The sequence below is a fragment of the Chelonoidis abingdonii genome, chromosome 7 (assembly GCF_003597395.2).
Source record: "Chelonoidis abingdonii isolate Lonesome George chromosome 7, CheloAbing_2.0, whole genome shotgun sequence".
Taxonomy (NCBI): domain Eukaryota; kingdom Metazoa; phylum Chordata; order Testudines; family Testudinidae; genus Chelonoidis; species Chelonoidis abingdonii.
Window position 1 is genome coordinate 76,049,650 of NC_133775.1, and position 16,225 is coordinate 76,065,874.

General features: G+C 49.4%; 1 long non-coding RNA gene across 1 annotated transcript in view; it reads right to left on the bottom strand.

Annotated features, from left to right (window-relative positions):
- Positions 1-16,225, bottom strand: part of LOC116824420 (uncharacterized) — a 203,540-nt gene that overhangs the window by 43,797 nt on the left and 143,518 nt on the right. The window lies entirely within an intron of this gene.

The window sequence follows — 16,225 nt, forward strand, 5'->3', positions numbered from 1 at the left end:
CGTGTTAGTTGTCGCATTAGTTGGATATATTATAGTTTTTAAAAAATGGAAAACCTGCATTAGTAGGAACTGACACTAGCTTGAGTTCCATACAATTCTCCTTTTCCTACTTTGTATGTTATTTGTGACCTGGTTAGTAGGATGGTAAGAGAAAACGAGAAACTAGAATTAGATTAAAATCGTTTTCGCCTGTATTTCCCACTCCTCCTTGACTCCTAGATCTAATATTAATATAATATCTAAAATCCTTCCTTCTTTCTGTCTCTGACCTGTACATCACTCCCGAGTCTATTCCCTTCCAACTCTCATCCTCCCTCATGCGTCCCCTCATTTCCTCTCTCTGGTTCCATCCCACTTACATGACACAGAAAGTCTTAATTACACTAAATGTTGTCATTCAGTATACACACAGCATGTTAGGATTGCATGTGAAGATTAGGGAGCTTTAAATAAACCACATAGGATGGTTTGAGCATGGGCTCAAGTCTGGGAGACAGGCGATAGATGGGGCAAACTCCTCGCCACAAGTGGGGGACCTTAAGAAGGGGTATGTGATTTCTGAAGAACTTACAACTCACCCATTGACAGGAAATGTAAATTTGTGGCATAGAATTGCTGCCTTTTCAATTAAAAGAAACCACAACAAAATTTTGAAGGAAAGCAGACATTGTCCGTGATTTTTTTCTGCTTTTTAAAACCCCTTTGTTTTTGATCCAAAAAAAGTTTTGACAGAAAATATTTGTCCAACTCTTTTAATGAGCTTTAGTGCCTTTTAGCACTAGCTGATGCTGAGAACCAGTGATACCTTGTAAAGGTGACTTGAAAAGAAGTTTTCTCAAAACTAAGTTTATGCCAAGATGCGGAAGTTTTTTAAATGTTTATTTTTCCCAGGGCTTCCCAGGGGGGGGGGGCAAGTGGGGCAATTTTGCCCTGCAGCCTCACAGGGGCCCCCATGAGAATATAGTATTGTATAGTATTGCAGCTGTTTTTTATAGAAGGGGCCCCTGAATTGCTTTGCCCCAGGGCCCCCCTGAATTCCTCTGGGTGGCCCTGGGTAGGCTGGGTCCCCAGGATAACTACAGGCATTTCAACATCCCCAGTGGTTATTTTCTGGTCTGGGAAGTAAATCCCTTGCTGCAGGCGTTTTTAAACGATTAGTGTTCCTGAAGACACGAGCATCATGAACCCTTCCCGGCCATTAGTAGCAGTAGCTCAGTGATTGCTTTGCTACTTGCATCACAGCAGCCCCCACAGTAGATTTGCCCACTCCAAATTGATTCCCAACTGACCAGTAGCTGTCTGGTGTTGCAAGCTTCCAGAGGGCTATTGCCACTTGCTTCTCAACTGTGAGGGCTGCTCTTATCTTGGTATTCTGGCGTTTCAGGGCAGGGGAAAGCAAGTCACAAAGTTCCATGAAAGTAGCCCTACGCATATGAAAGTTTCGCAGCCAGTGGGAATCATCCCACACCTGCAACACTATGCGGTCCCACCACTCTGTGCTTGTTTCCCAGGCCCAGAATCAGCATTCCACAGAATGAACCTGCCCCATTAACACCATGATCTCCAAAGCACAGGGGCCCACGGTTTGAGAGAATTCTGTGTCCGTGTCCTCATCACTCTCGTCACCGTGCTACCGCCTCTTCCTCACCTGGTTTTGCAGGTTCTGGTTCAGCATAAACTGCACAATAATGTGCAAGGTGTTTACAATGTTCATGACTGCTGTGTTGAGCTGAGCAGGCTCCATGTTTGCCATGGTTTGGCGTCTGCACAGGTAACCCAGGAAAAAAGGCACAAAATGGTTGTCTGCTGTTGCTTTCATGGAGGGAAGGAGAGGGGGGCCTGACTACATTTACCCAGAACTACCTGCGACAAGGTTTTTTGCTCCATCAGGAATTGGGATCTCAACCCAGAATTCCAATGGGCGAGGGAGACTGTGGGAACTATGGGATAGCTATGGGATAGCTACCCACAGTGCAACACTCTGGAAGTCGACGCTAGCCTTGGTATTATGGATGCACACTGCCAAATTAATGTGCTTAGTGTGGCCGCATGCACTCGACTTTATACAATCTGTTTCCAAAAATCAAATTCTGTAAAATCGGAGTAATCCCGTAGTGTAGACATACCCATACGTATTCTTTGAATACGTCAACTGGAATAATTAATTGAATCAAAAGCACACCCAAAGCTTTGCCCAAATACTTTAAAGGTCAAAACTCCATCTTTTTAAGATGGTAGAAACAGAAAGAGTCGTTAATCACTGGGAAACCTGAGTGATGGAGGGAAAGAGGCAGAGTCAGAGGGAAATGGAGGCTGGGGGTAGGAGAGGAAGAGGAAGGACAGGAAGCTCAGGGACACAGGAAGGAAGAACATGGTTTGTTGCCATTTACAAAGCCTGGGGCCTAACATCCCAGTGAGACACCCAAGTTCAGGCTGTCAGCTGGGCCAATCAGCAAAGCCCCCATTGACTTCCACAGAGCTGCCCAGCCTGGCAGCTCTGGCAGCTGGTGCTGAAGGAGCTCACAGGCCCAGCTACTATCACACACAGGGCAGGAGCCCATCTGGACATGGGGGCCTGGGAGGCCATGGTGGAGTTCATAGCCTGGTTGGGGCTCAGCTGCTGGTGGCATTGACCATAGAATTATAGAATATCAGGGTTGGAAGGGACCTCAGGAGGTCATCTAGTCCAACCCCCTGCTCAAAGCAAGACTAATCCCCAACTAAATCATCCCAGCCAGGGCTTTGTCAAGCCAGGCCTTAAAAACTTCTAAGGATGCAGATTCCACCACCTCCCTAAGTAACCCATTCCAGTGCTTCACTACCCTCCTAGTGGAAGAATGTTTCCTAATATCCAACCTACACCTCCCCCACTGTAATTTGAGACCCTTGCTTCTTGTTCTGTAATCTGCCACCACTGAGAACAGCCTAGCTCCAACCTCATTGGAATGCCCCTTCAAATAGTTGAAGGCTGCTCTCAAATCTCCGCTCACTCTTCCCTTCCTCAGATTAAATAAACCCAGTTCCCTCAGCCTCTCCTTGTAAATCATGTGCTCCAGCCCCCTAATCATTTTCATTGCCCTCTGCTGGACTCGCTCCAATTTGTCTACATCCCTTCTGTAGTGGGAGGACCAAAACTGTACACAATACTCCAGGTGTGGCCTTACCAGCGCTGAATAGAGGGAAATAATCACTTCCTTTGATCTGCTGGCAATGGTGCCTACTAATACAGACCATAATGCGGTGGAGAGCAATGGGGAGGTGCCCTCGCCTGGCTACAGGTTCACACCTGCCCCCCTTGCTTGGATTGCTGTTTGGGGAAGTGAACTCCTTTCAAATATCACTCTTCTCTTATGCCCACCCTTCCCTGCCCTGCATCCTAGCACCACTAGACAGAGCAATGCTGCAGCTGCACCGAATGTCGAGATCTGAGCCAACAGCCACCCACCTTGGTGCACTTCCCTCCTCTGTTGATATATTTAGCTCTTGGTTCTTGCTGCAGCCTGCCCGGAAGCAGGGAGTCCCAGCAATGTCACACAAAAGCCTGTTCTGAAGATACTTCCAATCTCATTTCTCAACCCCCAAAAGGTTCCTTAGCTGGTTCAGAGAAGCATCTAACTTTCTGGGTCCTGACCCAGCCCCACCCCCCAGACCTTCTTCTGTTCTGCTCAGGTTCTTCTCCAGTGCTTCCCACCAGAGTATCTGAGCATCTTCCAGCAGTGCATTAAGTGACCTGACTAACATCTGTCATGTGTGCTCCATTCTCTCTCTGCGGGGGTGGGGGATGTTTGTGCCGTGAAGTGCTTTGTTTTAGCAGGGTTTGTCGGAGGTTCTGGGGTTCTGAATGCTCTCTCTCTCTGTATGATAGAGAAGGTCGGGTCGGAGAAATGCTCCTCACTCCTGGTGAGGTTTGTGATGGTCCTAAGTTCCTGGGTCAGTTCATCCCAGTCTCGATCTTTTTGGCTGCTCATCTTGTTCAAGCTATTGAGTTGGGAGGCCACTGATTTGTTTACAAGCTAAGATAAACTGTTGAGTTTGTGTGCGATGCCTTGTTCTGATTTTGTCCAGATACATGGCAAAGACTGACATACTTAAAGAACAGGTTTCCTCCTTTTTTTAAACCTAATTTGGTTTATTTCAACCTAATAAAAAGTAATGGGTTTCTTCTTAAACCAGAATGATCTTTGAACCAAGCAGCCCCCGAGAACGCTGTGCCTCTTGCACAGATGAGCTTTCCCTTGTGGAACGAAGTTCCATTGTCCATGAGAAGCCGAGTTGTTGACCACGGTCTTCATCCCAGAGGCTCTTTTAGGCAGTCTGGGTCCAGGCCATGCAGAGTTAGGACTGAGACCTTGCACTTGATTGGATATTCTATGGGAAGCCAGTGTAGCATTTAGTGTTCTGAACAAGCTCTAAAGCAGAGATAAACCAGAGCCATGGGGTTTAGGTCCAGGTGAGCAGCTGAATTTTGTCCTCCCCAGAGCTTGGGCGCAGGGCCTTGGCACCCCTAAAGAGAAAGAGCTGAGGCATGAAGTTTCCATCCAGATTTCTCCATAGCCCAGGTATATTTGTGTGAGCCGATTGCCCTCTAGTGGCTGGCCCCAGTGAGGATAACAGCCTGCTGCTTGTAGCCAGTGGAGTGCTTCTATTGCACAAGTGATAGGGGTTTTCTGTGTGGTGCCAGAGGTCTCAGCTTCTGTCTCCACTGACCTGTATGCAGCTGTGTTTTGTCCCATTTAGCCCATAGTTTGAGTCTTGCCTCATTACATACTTTGACCCAAATTCCCATCCAGGCATGAATTCAACTCTAAAATTCCCCCTCCTGTGGCTGGGGGTGGGGTTCAGTCCCCGTGTTCTGATCCAAGTCCTGCTATCCCTTTGAAGCTGACCCATCATGAGCTGTTTTCTATTTGTGTCCCCTTCCAAGCAAATAATTAAGGCCCTGCTGAGAGACGTGAGGAGGAGCCAAGGCGGGAGATGACTGGGTGCATGTTGGACCTCATCCCTTTCTCTTAAATCCAAATACAAAACATTCAGCCCTTTGCCCCATGTGCACCTTCCCTTACTGAGCCCCAGGAACTCGTTTGCACTTTGGCACCCCCCTCCTCCGTGCCCTGCATCCAGCAATTCACTAAGCACTGCCTGACACATTCCTTTCCACCAGGGGGCCATAAGCAGAGCGAATCCTATTCAGCTTGCCTTGGACAGCATACACAGAGGGAAAAGCCCTTGTGTGCTGGGTTGTTATTATGCCTTGTATTACAGCAGCCCCTCACTGAGATCTGGACACCTGTGTGTTAGGTGCTGGGCAAATACATAGTAAGAGTAAGAGTCAGTCCCTGCCCCAAAGAGCTCACAATGTGAAAAGACGAGACAGACACAGCGTGGTAGAGGAAGGGACCTGCCAAAGGTCAGTGGAAGAGCTGGGAATGGAAGTCAGATCACCTGACTCCCAGTCCAGGGCCCTATGCACTAGACCCCACTGCTGCCCTTTCTCTCCTCCCTCCCTTGCATCTCCTCTCAGGTTTAGGGATCCTAGGACATTTTTCTTCGCAAGGAAAATATAATGTATCAGGGGAAAAAATGCTGTCATTTGGTTTGCAGAATCTACAAGCTCTGTTGGCTTCACCCACCAAGCTCCCTGCTTGTCTTGAGTTGTTCAGTTCAGGACCAGACCTTCTGATTTTGCCAAGAATTGTTCCATCTTAATCTCACCATAGCAACTCATCCGAGGGTTTCGAAGTGTCACCATGCGACGCGTCACTGTCTCTCACACCAGTGAATGGGGACAATCCCATAACACAATGAGTGGCTTTCGTTGCCCCGTGCCCCTTGAATCCTGGCTGGCAGGGTGCCAGCTGGAGAAGCATTGTGTGCCAGCTGTTTGCCATCCCTGGAATACTTCATTAAGTTTGTCAAAAATCAAGGCACTAACTTTGGTAGCTGCAAGGAAAGAACTGACAAATATTTTCCTATTCCGTATTTGCTGAGACCTAACACCTGCTCCTGCTCCCTGCCTGGCTGCTGCTGCACTTGTGGCTTTTCCCTGTCTTCCTCATTAATTATTCCCCTGCCTGAGTTACTGTCGAATCCTGTCAAAGACTCACACTCCCAGATGCTCCACTCCCGACCAAATATTTTGCAGAGAACAAAGTGCTGTGGGCACAGCTAATTTATATGTGCAACCAGCCAGAAGAAAGCCAAGAAATGCCTCTTTATTTAAATATTTAGTATTGCAAGTTAGAGTTAAATAATGACTAAGCACGTGCTAGCCTGGTAGAAAGTTTAGGTGAAGCAGGTGAAATGAAGCCAGGTCTGCAATCTGAAACTCTGAGAGGACATAGATGGCTTAGGGCTTTCCTTCTGTAGCTTCAGGAAGCTTCCCTAAATAACGGCCCAAAGCGCCCCACCATGAGCTTGTTCCTGGATATAGTAAGTCCATTACCCTTGTCCATACTCCAGGGATGTATATAGGCCCAGCGGGAGTTAAGAAGCAGGTAGCTTTGCTGACATTCTCCCTTCCTATCACTTCACCCAGCAAACCATATAACTTGCTAGTCTGCACTTTTGGGGAAGTGCTACTGTAGTACGGCCAGTTCTGTTGACAACTGGTTTACTTCCTGAGTCTATGCTCTAAATAAAGGGCATGTGTTGTTTTGGTTGTTCTGGTAAGTACTGCATGCATTTAGGCTGGGGCTTCCAATGAGCCTATGGGATTTAGGTGCTCAAATCCCTTTGAAAATGCCAGTCTTGAGGTCCAGATACTCCTGTGTCACAGGTGTCTTGGTGAGGGTAGAGAGCCCCAGCCCCTCCTACGCAGTCCTGCACATCTTGCCATGAGTCTAATTCCAGAAAGTCAAGACAGATCACAACTGCACATTTGTGTATAGCCCCTTCCACCCAATGACTCCCAAGGTGCTTTCCTAACGGTTTAGTGCTTTGCCCACCACTGAAATGCAGCCCCCTCTGGAGAGCAGCATTCAGCAACACTACATAAGACAGGAAGGAAAGACTATGGTGCTGAACCCAGACTGCCAGGGGGATTTAGGTATGCAGACTGCAATACTAACAACACCATCGGTTTGGCACTCTGCAAACAAGCAGTCGTGCTGGAATTCCTCTGGGACACCAGGCTTGGCACTCCTAATGGCGTGGTCTTTAACAATCCTGAGGAATCAGGAGGACCTTTGAGGTTTTGTCTCCCATGCTGACAGACAGATGTTCCAGTAGCTTAGTGCTCCTTAGCATCATGCTAGGTCAGTATTTCAGCGCTGAATCAAAGGAAAGAGATACCTGCTCTACCGCTTTCTGCTGCACACTCATTGCAGATGGTCCCTAGACATCTCTCCCTTCTGGCCTGTCCCAGCTTAGCTTGTTGCAGATGCCAGACTCGCAGCACAGGAGGGCATGGCCACAAGGTTTCTTGCAGACTGTTTTTTCTACTGCAACAGAGTATTCAGGTTTTTGGCACGCTGCTCCCCTTCCCTCCCAAGCACTGCCAGCTGGCCCCACTGTCTCATCACATCTGAACTGTCCTTGGCAACAACCTTGATGCCGATCTGAGTGAAGGAAACCTGTCCACTCCTCTCTGTTATGAAGTAACACACACACACACACACACACACGGCTGTAATCCCTGATCAGCTCCCGCACCCCAGGGGGATGCTATCTCACGGTGACACAATTAATCTCATAGGAAAGGCAGCAGCAAAAAATACAGACCCTTCCTGCTGCACAGTAAGTTACATCCCTGATCTGCAGAGAGGTAGATGGTGCTGTTGTTCTCATTCAAGCAGCAGCCATCCTGCATTAGGGCACTTGTAAAGAGCAGATGGCTCAGGCAGGATTCATTAAGAGAATTTGTTTGATTTATTAAGAGATGATTTTATTTGGGGACAAAGAGAATAGGTTATCAATATAATTTTCCTTTGAAAACAATAATCACTAATGATCTGCTGTTCAGTTTCATCACCGTTTAACATCAGGTGCTGACACCTAGAATTTACAATGTGACAAGAGAGAATTAACCCCTTCAAGCCGCGTTGTACCCACAGAGCGGCCTCAATTCCTATGGGCCCTTCACTGGAAGCAGGGCTTACAGCTGGGGTTGTTTCATGCTATCCTGGAAGACGAGAGGCCTCTTATTTCTCTGCATGATCATGGACCACCCTAGATGACCAAACTGAGCATGGTAGTACTGAGCACCCAGCTGTAGCTCTGAGCAGGATTTATAAGCGTGGGTGAGCAGCATTATCCACAGGTACTGATGGGGAAACAGGCACAGAGGGATCATATCACTTATGTTAGGTCACAAGACAAGTCAGCCGCAGAGCTGGGAATAGGACTCCCATCTCCTTCCACACAGGAACACCGGGCCTTCCCTAAAGTTCTGCATTCTCTGTGAGAGCATTGGGGGAAGGTGGGACTGACTGTGGGGAGAGGCGGGTACTGGCAGGGGCTTTGTGATTTCCCTGCAAGGCTTCTGCACTGAGCTCACCCTGCTGCAGTGGGCAGGTTTTAAATTTCATCCTTATTCCCTCTCCATTTGAGATCTTTTCTCACACTGACTATCAGGGGGCTGGATCATCTGTCCCTCTGGCACCTCTGTCAGTTGGCTATTGCTAATGCTGTTTCTCTGGGAGAGTTGCAGAAGCCTCCATGCTCAGGGCTGGGGTTCTTCTTGCCCTTGTGACCATGAAGAAGCAGGTGGTGTGAACCCAAAGGGATTCTTTACTGAGGAAGATTAGCCCTCAGAGACCTGTTGCTCCCTCATTATCTAGCTCACAGACAGAGGAATGCAGCTTGTGCTGCACAGGCCCAGCAGCCAGGCTGTCTCAGTCCTGGGCCAGAGTTAGCAATCATGGAGCTGATTGTCGACTACATTGCAATGGCCAGACCGCCGTATATTACAGCATACATGGGCTGTATAGAGTGCAGAAGGAGAGGCATCCGTTTTATAAAGCATATGACAGAATCCCTTTTATGTGGGTCTGAAACACAGACAGTTTATCACAGTCATTAAGCACTGCACCTGCTTGTGCCTTGAAACTGTAAGCTCTTGGGACGTTCACATTCCACCAGTTGTCCAGCACTGTACAAAGTAATGTTTCATGCTTCAGGGCATAAGATGATTACTAGCTGTGGTCAAGAAGAAATTCCTCCTTCCTCTTTTGGGTCTGGGATTGCACAACTAGGCATGTGAGGAGGGTCTTACACCTTCCTCTGAAGCATCAGATATCAGTCTCCATTTGAGGCAAGATGTTGTGCTAGGCCAGGGGTGGGCAAACTTTTTGGGCTGAGGGCCACATCTGGGCGGGGAAATTGTATGCAGGGCCGAGGCAGGGGATTGGGGTGCGGGAGGGAGTGCAGGGTGTGGGTGCGGTGTGCAGGGAGGGGCTCAAGACAGGGAATTGGGGCAGAGGAAGGGTGCAGACTGCGGGAGGGGGCTCAGGGCGGGGGTTGGGGTGCAGGAGGGGTGCGGGATGCGGCAGAGGGCTCAGGGCAGGGGGTCGGAATGCACAGGGGTGCAGGGTGCAGCAGGGAGCTCAGGGCAGGGGTTTGGGGTGTGAGATGTATGAGGGGACTCAGGGCAGGGAGTTAGGGTGCAGGAGAGGTGTGGGGCATATGTAGGGGCTCAGGGCAGGGAGTTGGGGTGCAGGAGGGGTGCGGGATGCGGCAGAGGGCTCAGGGCAGGGGGTCGGAATGCACAGGGGTGCAGGGTGCAGCAGGGAGCTCAGGGCAGGGGTTTGGGGTGTGAGATGTATGAGGGGACTCAGGGCAGGGAGTTAGGGTGCAGGAGAGGTGTGGGGCATATGTAGGGGCTCAGGGCAGGGAGTTGGGGTGCAGGAGGGGTGCGCAGTGCAGGCAGGGGGCTTAGAGGTGGGAGTTGGGGGGCAAGGTGCAGGAGGGGTTCAGGCTTTGGGGTGGCAGAAGTGCGCACTGGGGCCAGGGCAGGCTCTCTGCCAGCCAGGCCTGTTCCTGGCCCTGCACCGCTCCAGGAAGCACTGCAGCCCCTGGGGAAGAGGGGGCGAAGGGCTCTGTGTGCTGGCCTTGCCGTGCCTCCAGGTACCTCCCCCAAAGCTCCCATTGTCCTTAGTTCCCCATTCCCGGCCAATGGGAGCTGCGGGGACGGTGCCTGGAGGCAAGGGCAATGCATGGAGCCCTTTGCCCTCCCCCACCCGGGAGCCACTTCTGAGAGCGGTGCTGGGCCCGCAGCGCCACAGGGAGCAATCCCACGGGCTGGATCCAAAGCCCTGAGGGGATGGGTCTGGCCTGTGGGCCGTAGTTTGCCCACCCCTGGGCTAGACGGATGGCTGTACTATTTCTGTGTGGCAATTCCTATGTGCTTATTGCCTCTACTCAATGGCTTTTGGAGAGCAGTGTTTTATGTTTGCTCTGGGCCACACAGAAAGCCCTTTAGTGTAACATAGCGGGGCACAATGAGCTGTTGAGGTTGTATTTTGTTACACAGCACTGTGGAAACACTGCCTGATATTTGGCAACCATTTATCACCAATATTTGACATTGTGAAAAATTGTCCAGTGAGCAAAAGCAGAATTTAGGGAGCAGATACTTGCAATAAATATTTCCAGGTAATAAGCAACAGGGTTACATGCTTGTTTCATGATAGAAAGAGTAGTAAAGTCTCTGCTGGGTAACCTAAAAGCATCAGGTTGTGAGCAATAGTGCTGGCTGATGATTTAAAGCCCTTTTTTCTGGGAATAGCCATTCATAAGCATCCCTTCTCTTTTGGCATGTGGCACCATAGTGATTCACAGGGTTTGACTCTGCTCGGTACTTCTTTAGAGCGAGTGTTTCATTAATTACCATTTGCATTTCATTCCAGAATGGGGGGGGTTTGGTATGTTTCGGAGACACCTCTTCAGTTTCTAGCGTCATTTCCATGCATAACGAGCTCTGAGCTGCAAAGGGGAGCAAGCAAGGGAAACATGTCTTGCAAGCTGTTTATGAAGCACCATCCCTCCCTGCTAGCTGCGGTGATAATTCCAACATGTATGGTGGGGGGAGCTGGTTCTCCCTGCTTGGCATGGTACTTAATGTGACAGTTTTGCCCTAGCAGCTGGAGTCAAAGTGCTGAGGAGAATTTACTGCACGGGTTGCCTTTCTCTTGTGACCCCGAACAGGGAAGCAGGTGACAGGTGTCTCCTTGATAGTGCTGTGGGAGCTCTGATGGGTAGGAGGCAGCTCACCGGGGATAAATATTAGCACAATATATGCTGTCACATGGGCTACGGTAGTGGGTACACTGCAAGCACTGGGAAGTATAGCTCATAACTCACAGGTGTGGTGTCCCCCTTCTCCCCTGACCCATAAAGAGTAGAGGGGGCCAAAAGACTGGAGCTGGAATAAATGAAAGCTCAGGAAATGGCCTGGTAGCAGAAAAGAGGAAATGGTCCCTGGAAATCAGGAGTTGGATGGTGGGAAAACCCAGGATACTTTTCCTTTAAGGACTCAGGATCAAAAGCCCTGTAGTGTCCAGTGTGGGCAGAGCTATCCTCTCTTCCAGCCAACTGGGAGCAGTGCTCTGGAGGAGAGTGGTATATAGACTGCCTGGGCCAGCAGACTATGGGAGATGCTGGCATGAGAAGGAAGTCAGAGGCAGTGGTGAGCAGTAACCCTGGGAAGGACAGATGGTGGGTGGGGAAGATCTCCATGTGGGTGGCAAAAGAGCCAGAGATAAGTATGAATTTTTGGGTGGCAGTAAGCAGTACTGGATTTACCATGGTGCTTGGCCCAAGCTCAGAAGGGGAACCATAACACTTGCTTTCTCCCCTCTTGCAGAGCTGCACAAGTGGCAGAGCCTCCAAGCAGAAGGATATAGCATGGGAGCTCTGAACCCAAGGGGCCCTGGGAGCTGTAGTTCCTTGGCCAGCTCCCTGCCAAGGGAGCCTGCCCTGGATCAGGGAAGGAATTACATTTCCCAGCATTCCCTTGGCTGCAATCAACAGGAAAAGGTTGAGAGGGAATGGGGAAGCTGAGACCCCATGCACTGCAGCTTGCTGTGAATGGAGAGCTGGCTGCTAGAAGAGGGTGGCAGTATGAATGGGGAACAAGTATGCCCAAGGACTAGAAGATATCACCCTCAGAAGACTTCCCCAGACTGGATTAGGGATGCTGCTGTGACCTTACCTGGCAGCCCCCAAAGAAGGAACTAGGTGGAATGAATGGACAGTGCACGTCTCTATCTGAAGCCTAGCAAGGAAGCTATGTGGACCCCACTAGGAGAAGTTAAAATGAAAAGTAAGGGAGGAGAGGCTCTACTAGAGGACCTGGGCATGCAGGAGAATTTCCACTTCTGAGCCATGGAAGCAGAAATTGACCTTTCCTTTCCAGATTTATCCAATATTCAGAAAGGGAATCTAGCACCTGCCTTCCAGATTTGAACACAAAACTCAGGAGTGCTCAAGCTCAATTTGAGCAGCGGTTACTTCATTTCTCCCAAATCAAATATGCTGATCCACTGTAATATGCGGTAGAAAAAGTAGGATAAAATTGAGCAACAAATGCTTCCCAGTGCTAACTAGGACTGGAATTAGTATTTTCAACAGCCATTACCATTTTTTTTTAGCTTTTTTTGTTTAAAAGGAAGACAGTAATATTGCATTGGCAAATTCCCCATAGAAATGAAGAGTGAAACAAAAGAATAATAAAGGCACCTCAGTTCTTCTTCATTTATGTAGGACAGTCTTATAATATGGATCCAGATATCCTCCAATCACACAAGCTGAAAATTGTGCCAATTTACTGCAGTTCTGTAACCATGCAGAAACCAGTCCTGTCTCTGTTCTGTGCACATCCAAAATTCTTACTGAATTCAGAAGTGCATTGTTTTTGTGACCATACTCCCTGATATTTTCAGCCCTTGTAAGCTAAGCAGGTTGAAATTTAGTAACTGGGTGGGAAGCCTCTCAGAAAAAGTTAGGTGCTGTAGGAGGTGTTGCTTATTCACTAGGTAATATGAGACCTTCCTGTTACAATAGTAAACCAGTGCAGGATAGAATGCACTTTGCTCTTAGAATCTAGAATGGGGTCCTTTGCTTCTATATGCAGCCCATTAAAGACAATGAAAAGACTCCCACTCATTTCAAGAGGCTTTGGACAGAACTGGTTATACACAGGTTAACTCCACTGTCTTCACAGGGTTCTGGTCCCACAGCGAGGGGGCATGTGAGCTTGTTGCAGAGCTGATGCTCAGGGATGGGAACCTCCTGGCACACCAGCCTCCAAAATCATTCACACTGCACTTTCTGCACGACTGTGTGCTAGCTGAGGGGTGTGTGGGAATTGGTGGCCTCTGCTGTAGGTGATGGGCATCTCAGTACTTAAAGCCATGGCCTAGAGGAGGGAAGTGGCTAACTGCAGAATCTGCAGCTGCCTAGGGCCAGCGCTGAGGATTTAGAGTGCCTAGTGCTGCTGTTGCAAGGTTCGAGCATGCTCAGCCTTGGAATTGCCATCCCTCCCTTGACTAGTAGCTACAGCCATCTAAGGCTGGCCTCTGACAATTGGCCCCATGGCTATAGCCAGAGAAGCTCCAGGTGGCTCTGTGACTACTGGGGGTCATTAAGCTAGAACAGATAAAGAAACTGGAGTTAACCTCAAGGAACAGAGGTCACCAGTAGGAAAGGAATGTCAAGGGGAGCAGGGAAAGAGGAAGCAGGTCAGGCTGGCAGAGGGAAAATAGCCCTAGCTGGTTGGGGAGCATGTCCAAAGTAGAAAGGAAACAAGCATGGGGAGAGGTAGTGGTGATCAGGTAACAGACTAGCATGTAGATGGGAGCAGAGGGAGAAAGGCTGATGTCTTCAGATTCCCAAGGGCTAAGTCCTCTCTTTAGGGAAATGGTGTTTGCAGGTGCCTTGCTCAAATGGCAGGATGGGTGCTGAGGGAGGGATTTGTTAGAATTGATCAGATATCTGCTGGCTTTAGAACTCTGAGCTGAGACTAGGACCACATACAGTGACTGGTGACATAGGGTGATACTGGAGACATGGCTATAGAAGGTCTGAATGAGGAAGGAGGTAAATCTGTGGGGAGTTTCCCTGATCACTATGAAAGTTCTGCTCACTGTGGACACTGGTAAACCCACATGGGTGTACAGTACAGCTCAATGAGAAACTCGGGGAGCTGTGTATGGCAGTGCATATAGTCATGTAGAGGTGTGTGATTCAGTACCGGGTATACTATGGCACTGCCACACCAGGCCCACACTTGGAGCCCACAATAACTACATGGGGGCCCACAAATATGTTTGGCACCGGGGCCCACAAAAGGTTAATCTGGACCTGGGGCCAGTGAGGGCCTTTATTGGTGGGACTGTTTGGAACTGCTGGCGGGCATAAAACCCACCCCAAGTGGAGGGCAGTAGGACTTATGAGAGAGGCTGTGGGGAATCTGTAGAGGTATTTGGGCATAGTGAGCATCAGTTTGCAGCAGTGTTTCTCAGAGCCGGAATCTACAGACTTGGGCTTGCAGGGATTGTGCTCCAACCACCTCCTTTCCAAGGCTCCAGAGCCGAACCTCCAGCCTGAGCTGCAATGTCTACACAGCTATTCTAAGTGATGTAGCATGAGGTTCACTGCAGCAGGCATGAGCTGTAACATACACCTCCTCACAGGGCCCAAGAGCCTGGGCTCCAGCCTGAGCCCAATGTCTATACCACAATTAAACAGTCCCTTAGCCTGAGTCAGCTGGCCTGGGCAAGCTGCAGAGGTTTAACTGCAGTGTAGACATATCCTAAGGGATCCTGAAAAGGGAGAACAGAGGAAGGCTGCTAAAAGAAATTCTGGCCATGAGGGACTGCTCAGCACCCCTGTTGCCGGGGCCCTCAGGAAGTGGGTGGGATTGTCCCCCATAGATTAATAATCTGCCAAGACTGGAACTTTCAGACTTTGAGACTCTCAAATAAATGAACAAAAACACCAGCTGCAGATCTGCAACAAATTCCATCTGTGCTCCATGCTGTTCTACAGGGGAACACAGAGTAGGTGTTTCCCATCACCCTAGCAGATAGGCCATTCATCCCATGCACAGCCACCCAGCACACCAATGCATAACAGAACCCTGCTAGTTAAAACTGCTCTGTTTATGCTGTATTTTTTTCATTGCAAGGTTTTGCAAGAAGAATCAATCACCGAGTGACATTCTCTGCAGTGCATGAGCCGGAGGTCAGATTGGATAGTCAGAAGGGTCCCTTCTGGCCTTAAAATAGAGGAACACTTACAAGAGGGAGCCTGAGAAGACATAGGAACTTGTCAGGCTTAATTCTTGTCAAATCTGCCTGAGCTGCTCCTTCTACCTGGGCATCTGTCTGACTGTCGCGTTCTCACACAGCTGTAATGAAACTCCCCTCTCCAAAGGGCAATGTCTCTCCGGAGAAGCCAAGGAGAGATCATTTGAAAAGGATCAGATTTCTAGCTGGAAGCAAGCAAGTCCAATGATCTGCTGTGCTAAACAGGACATTCAGCTCAGATCTGCAACCCAAGAAGCCACTTCCAGAGGAGCTGTGGCCAATGGGAGAAGTTGCATTCCCTGAGCCTTGCTAACACACTCTGCTGATGTGTGGTAAGCAGAACGTAAGGCTGAGGGGCTGGAAGAAGGTTTACGTTAAAGCAGGAGACTCCCAGGATGTATAGCTCCTTTCCCGCCTCTGTTTTTTTCTGAGTCACTCCTGCTTCTCTGGCCCTGCAGTGGCTGAGTTCCAGCACTGTAGGCTCCTGTCAGCTCTGTGAGCTAAATGCAGAAGCTTTGAGGGACAGGAGCCAGTTACATATTAGCAAAGGGTCAGAGCCTAAATCAGTGTCGCCCCACATCAAGGGGGCTGGCATGAGCTGTAACTGACACCACTGGAGCCTTCTGCTGGACCTACAGACTCAGATTCACCTCAGAGTTTGGCCCCTTCTCTTTTGCTTCCTGGGCCAGTTGGAGCTGGTGATCCTGCAAGCCCCTGGCTCAGAGCCATTGGAGCTCTCTGCACTGTCAAGCCCCTGAAGGGAATTCCAGGTGAAAATCTGATTGTTTTTTCCCTGGTTTCAGCTGGCTGGCTGAGTTGTGTGACAGAGCAATAGGCCTGCTGGATCTGGAGTTGACTGTAGGGAACACAGGTTTGACACCTGGGTGAGCAGGGGCTGGGAGTGCTGTGGAGGCAACACATGCTCTGGGGGAGAAGGTGTCTCTCAGTTTCCTTGAGTGAAAATGACGCTGAGTTCAATG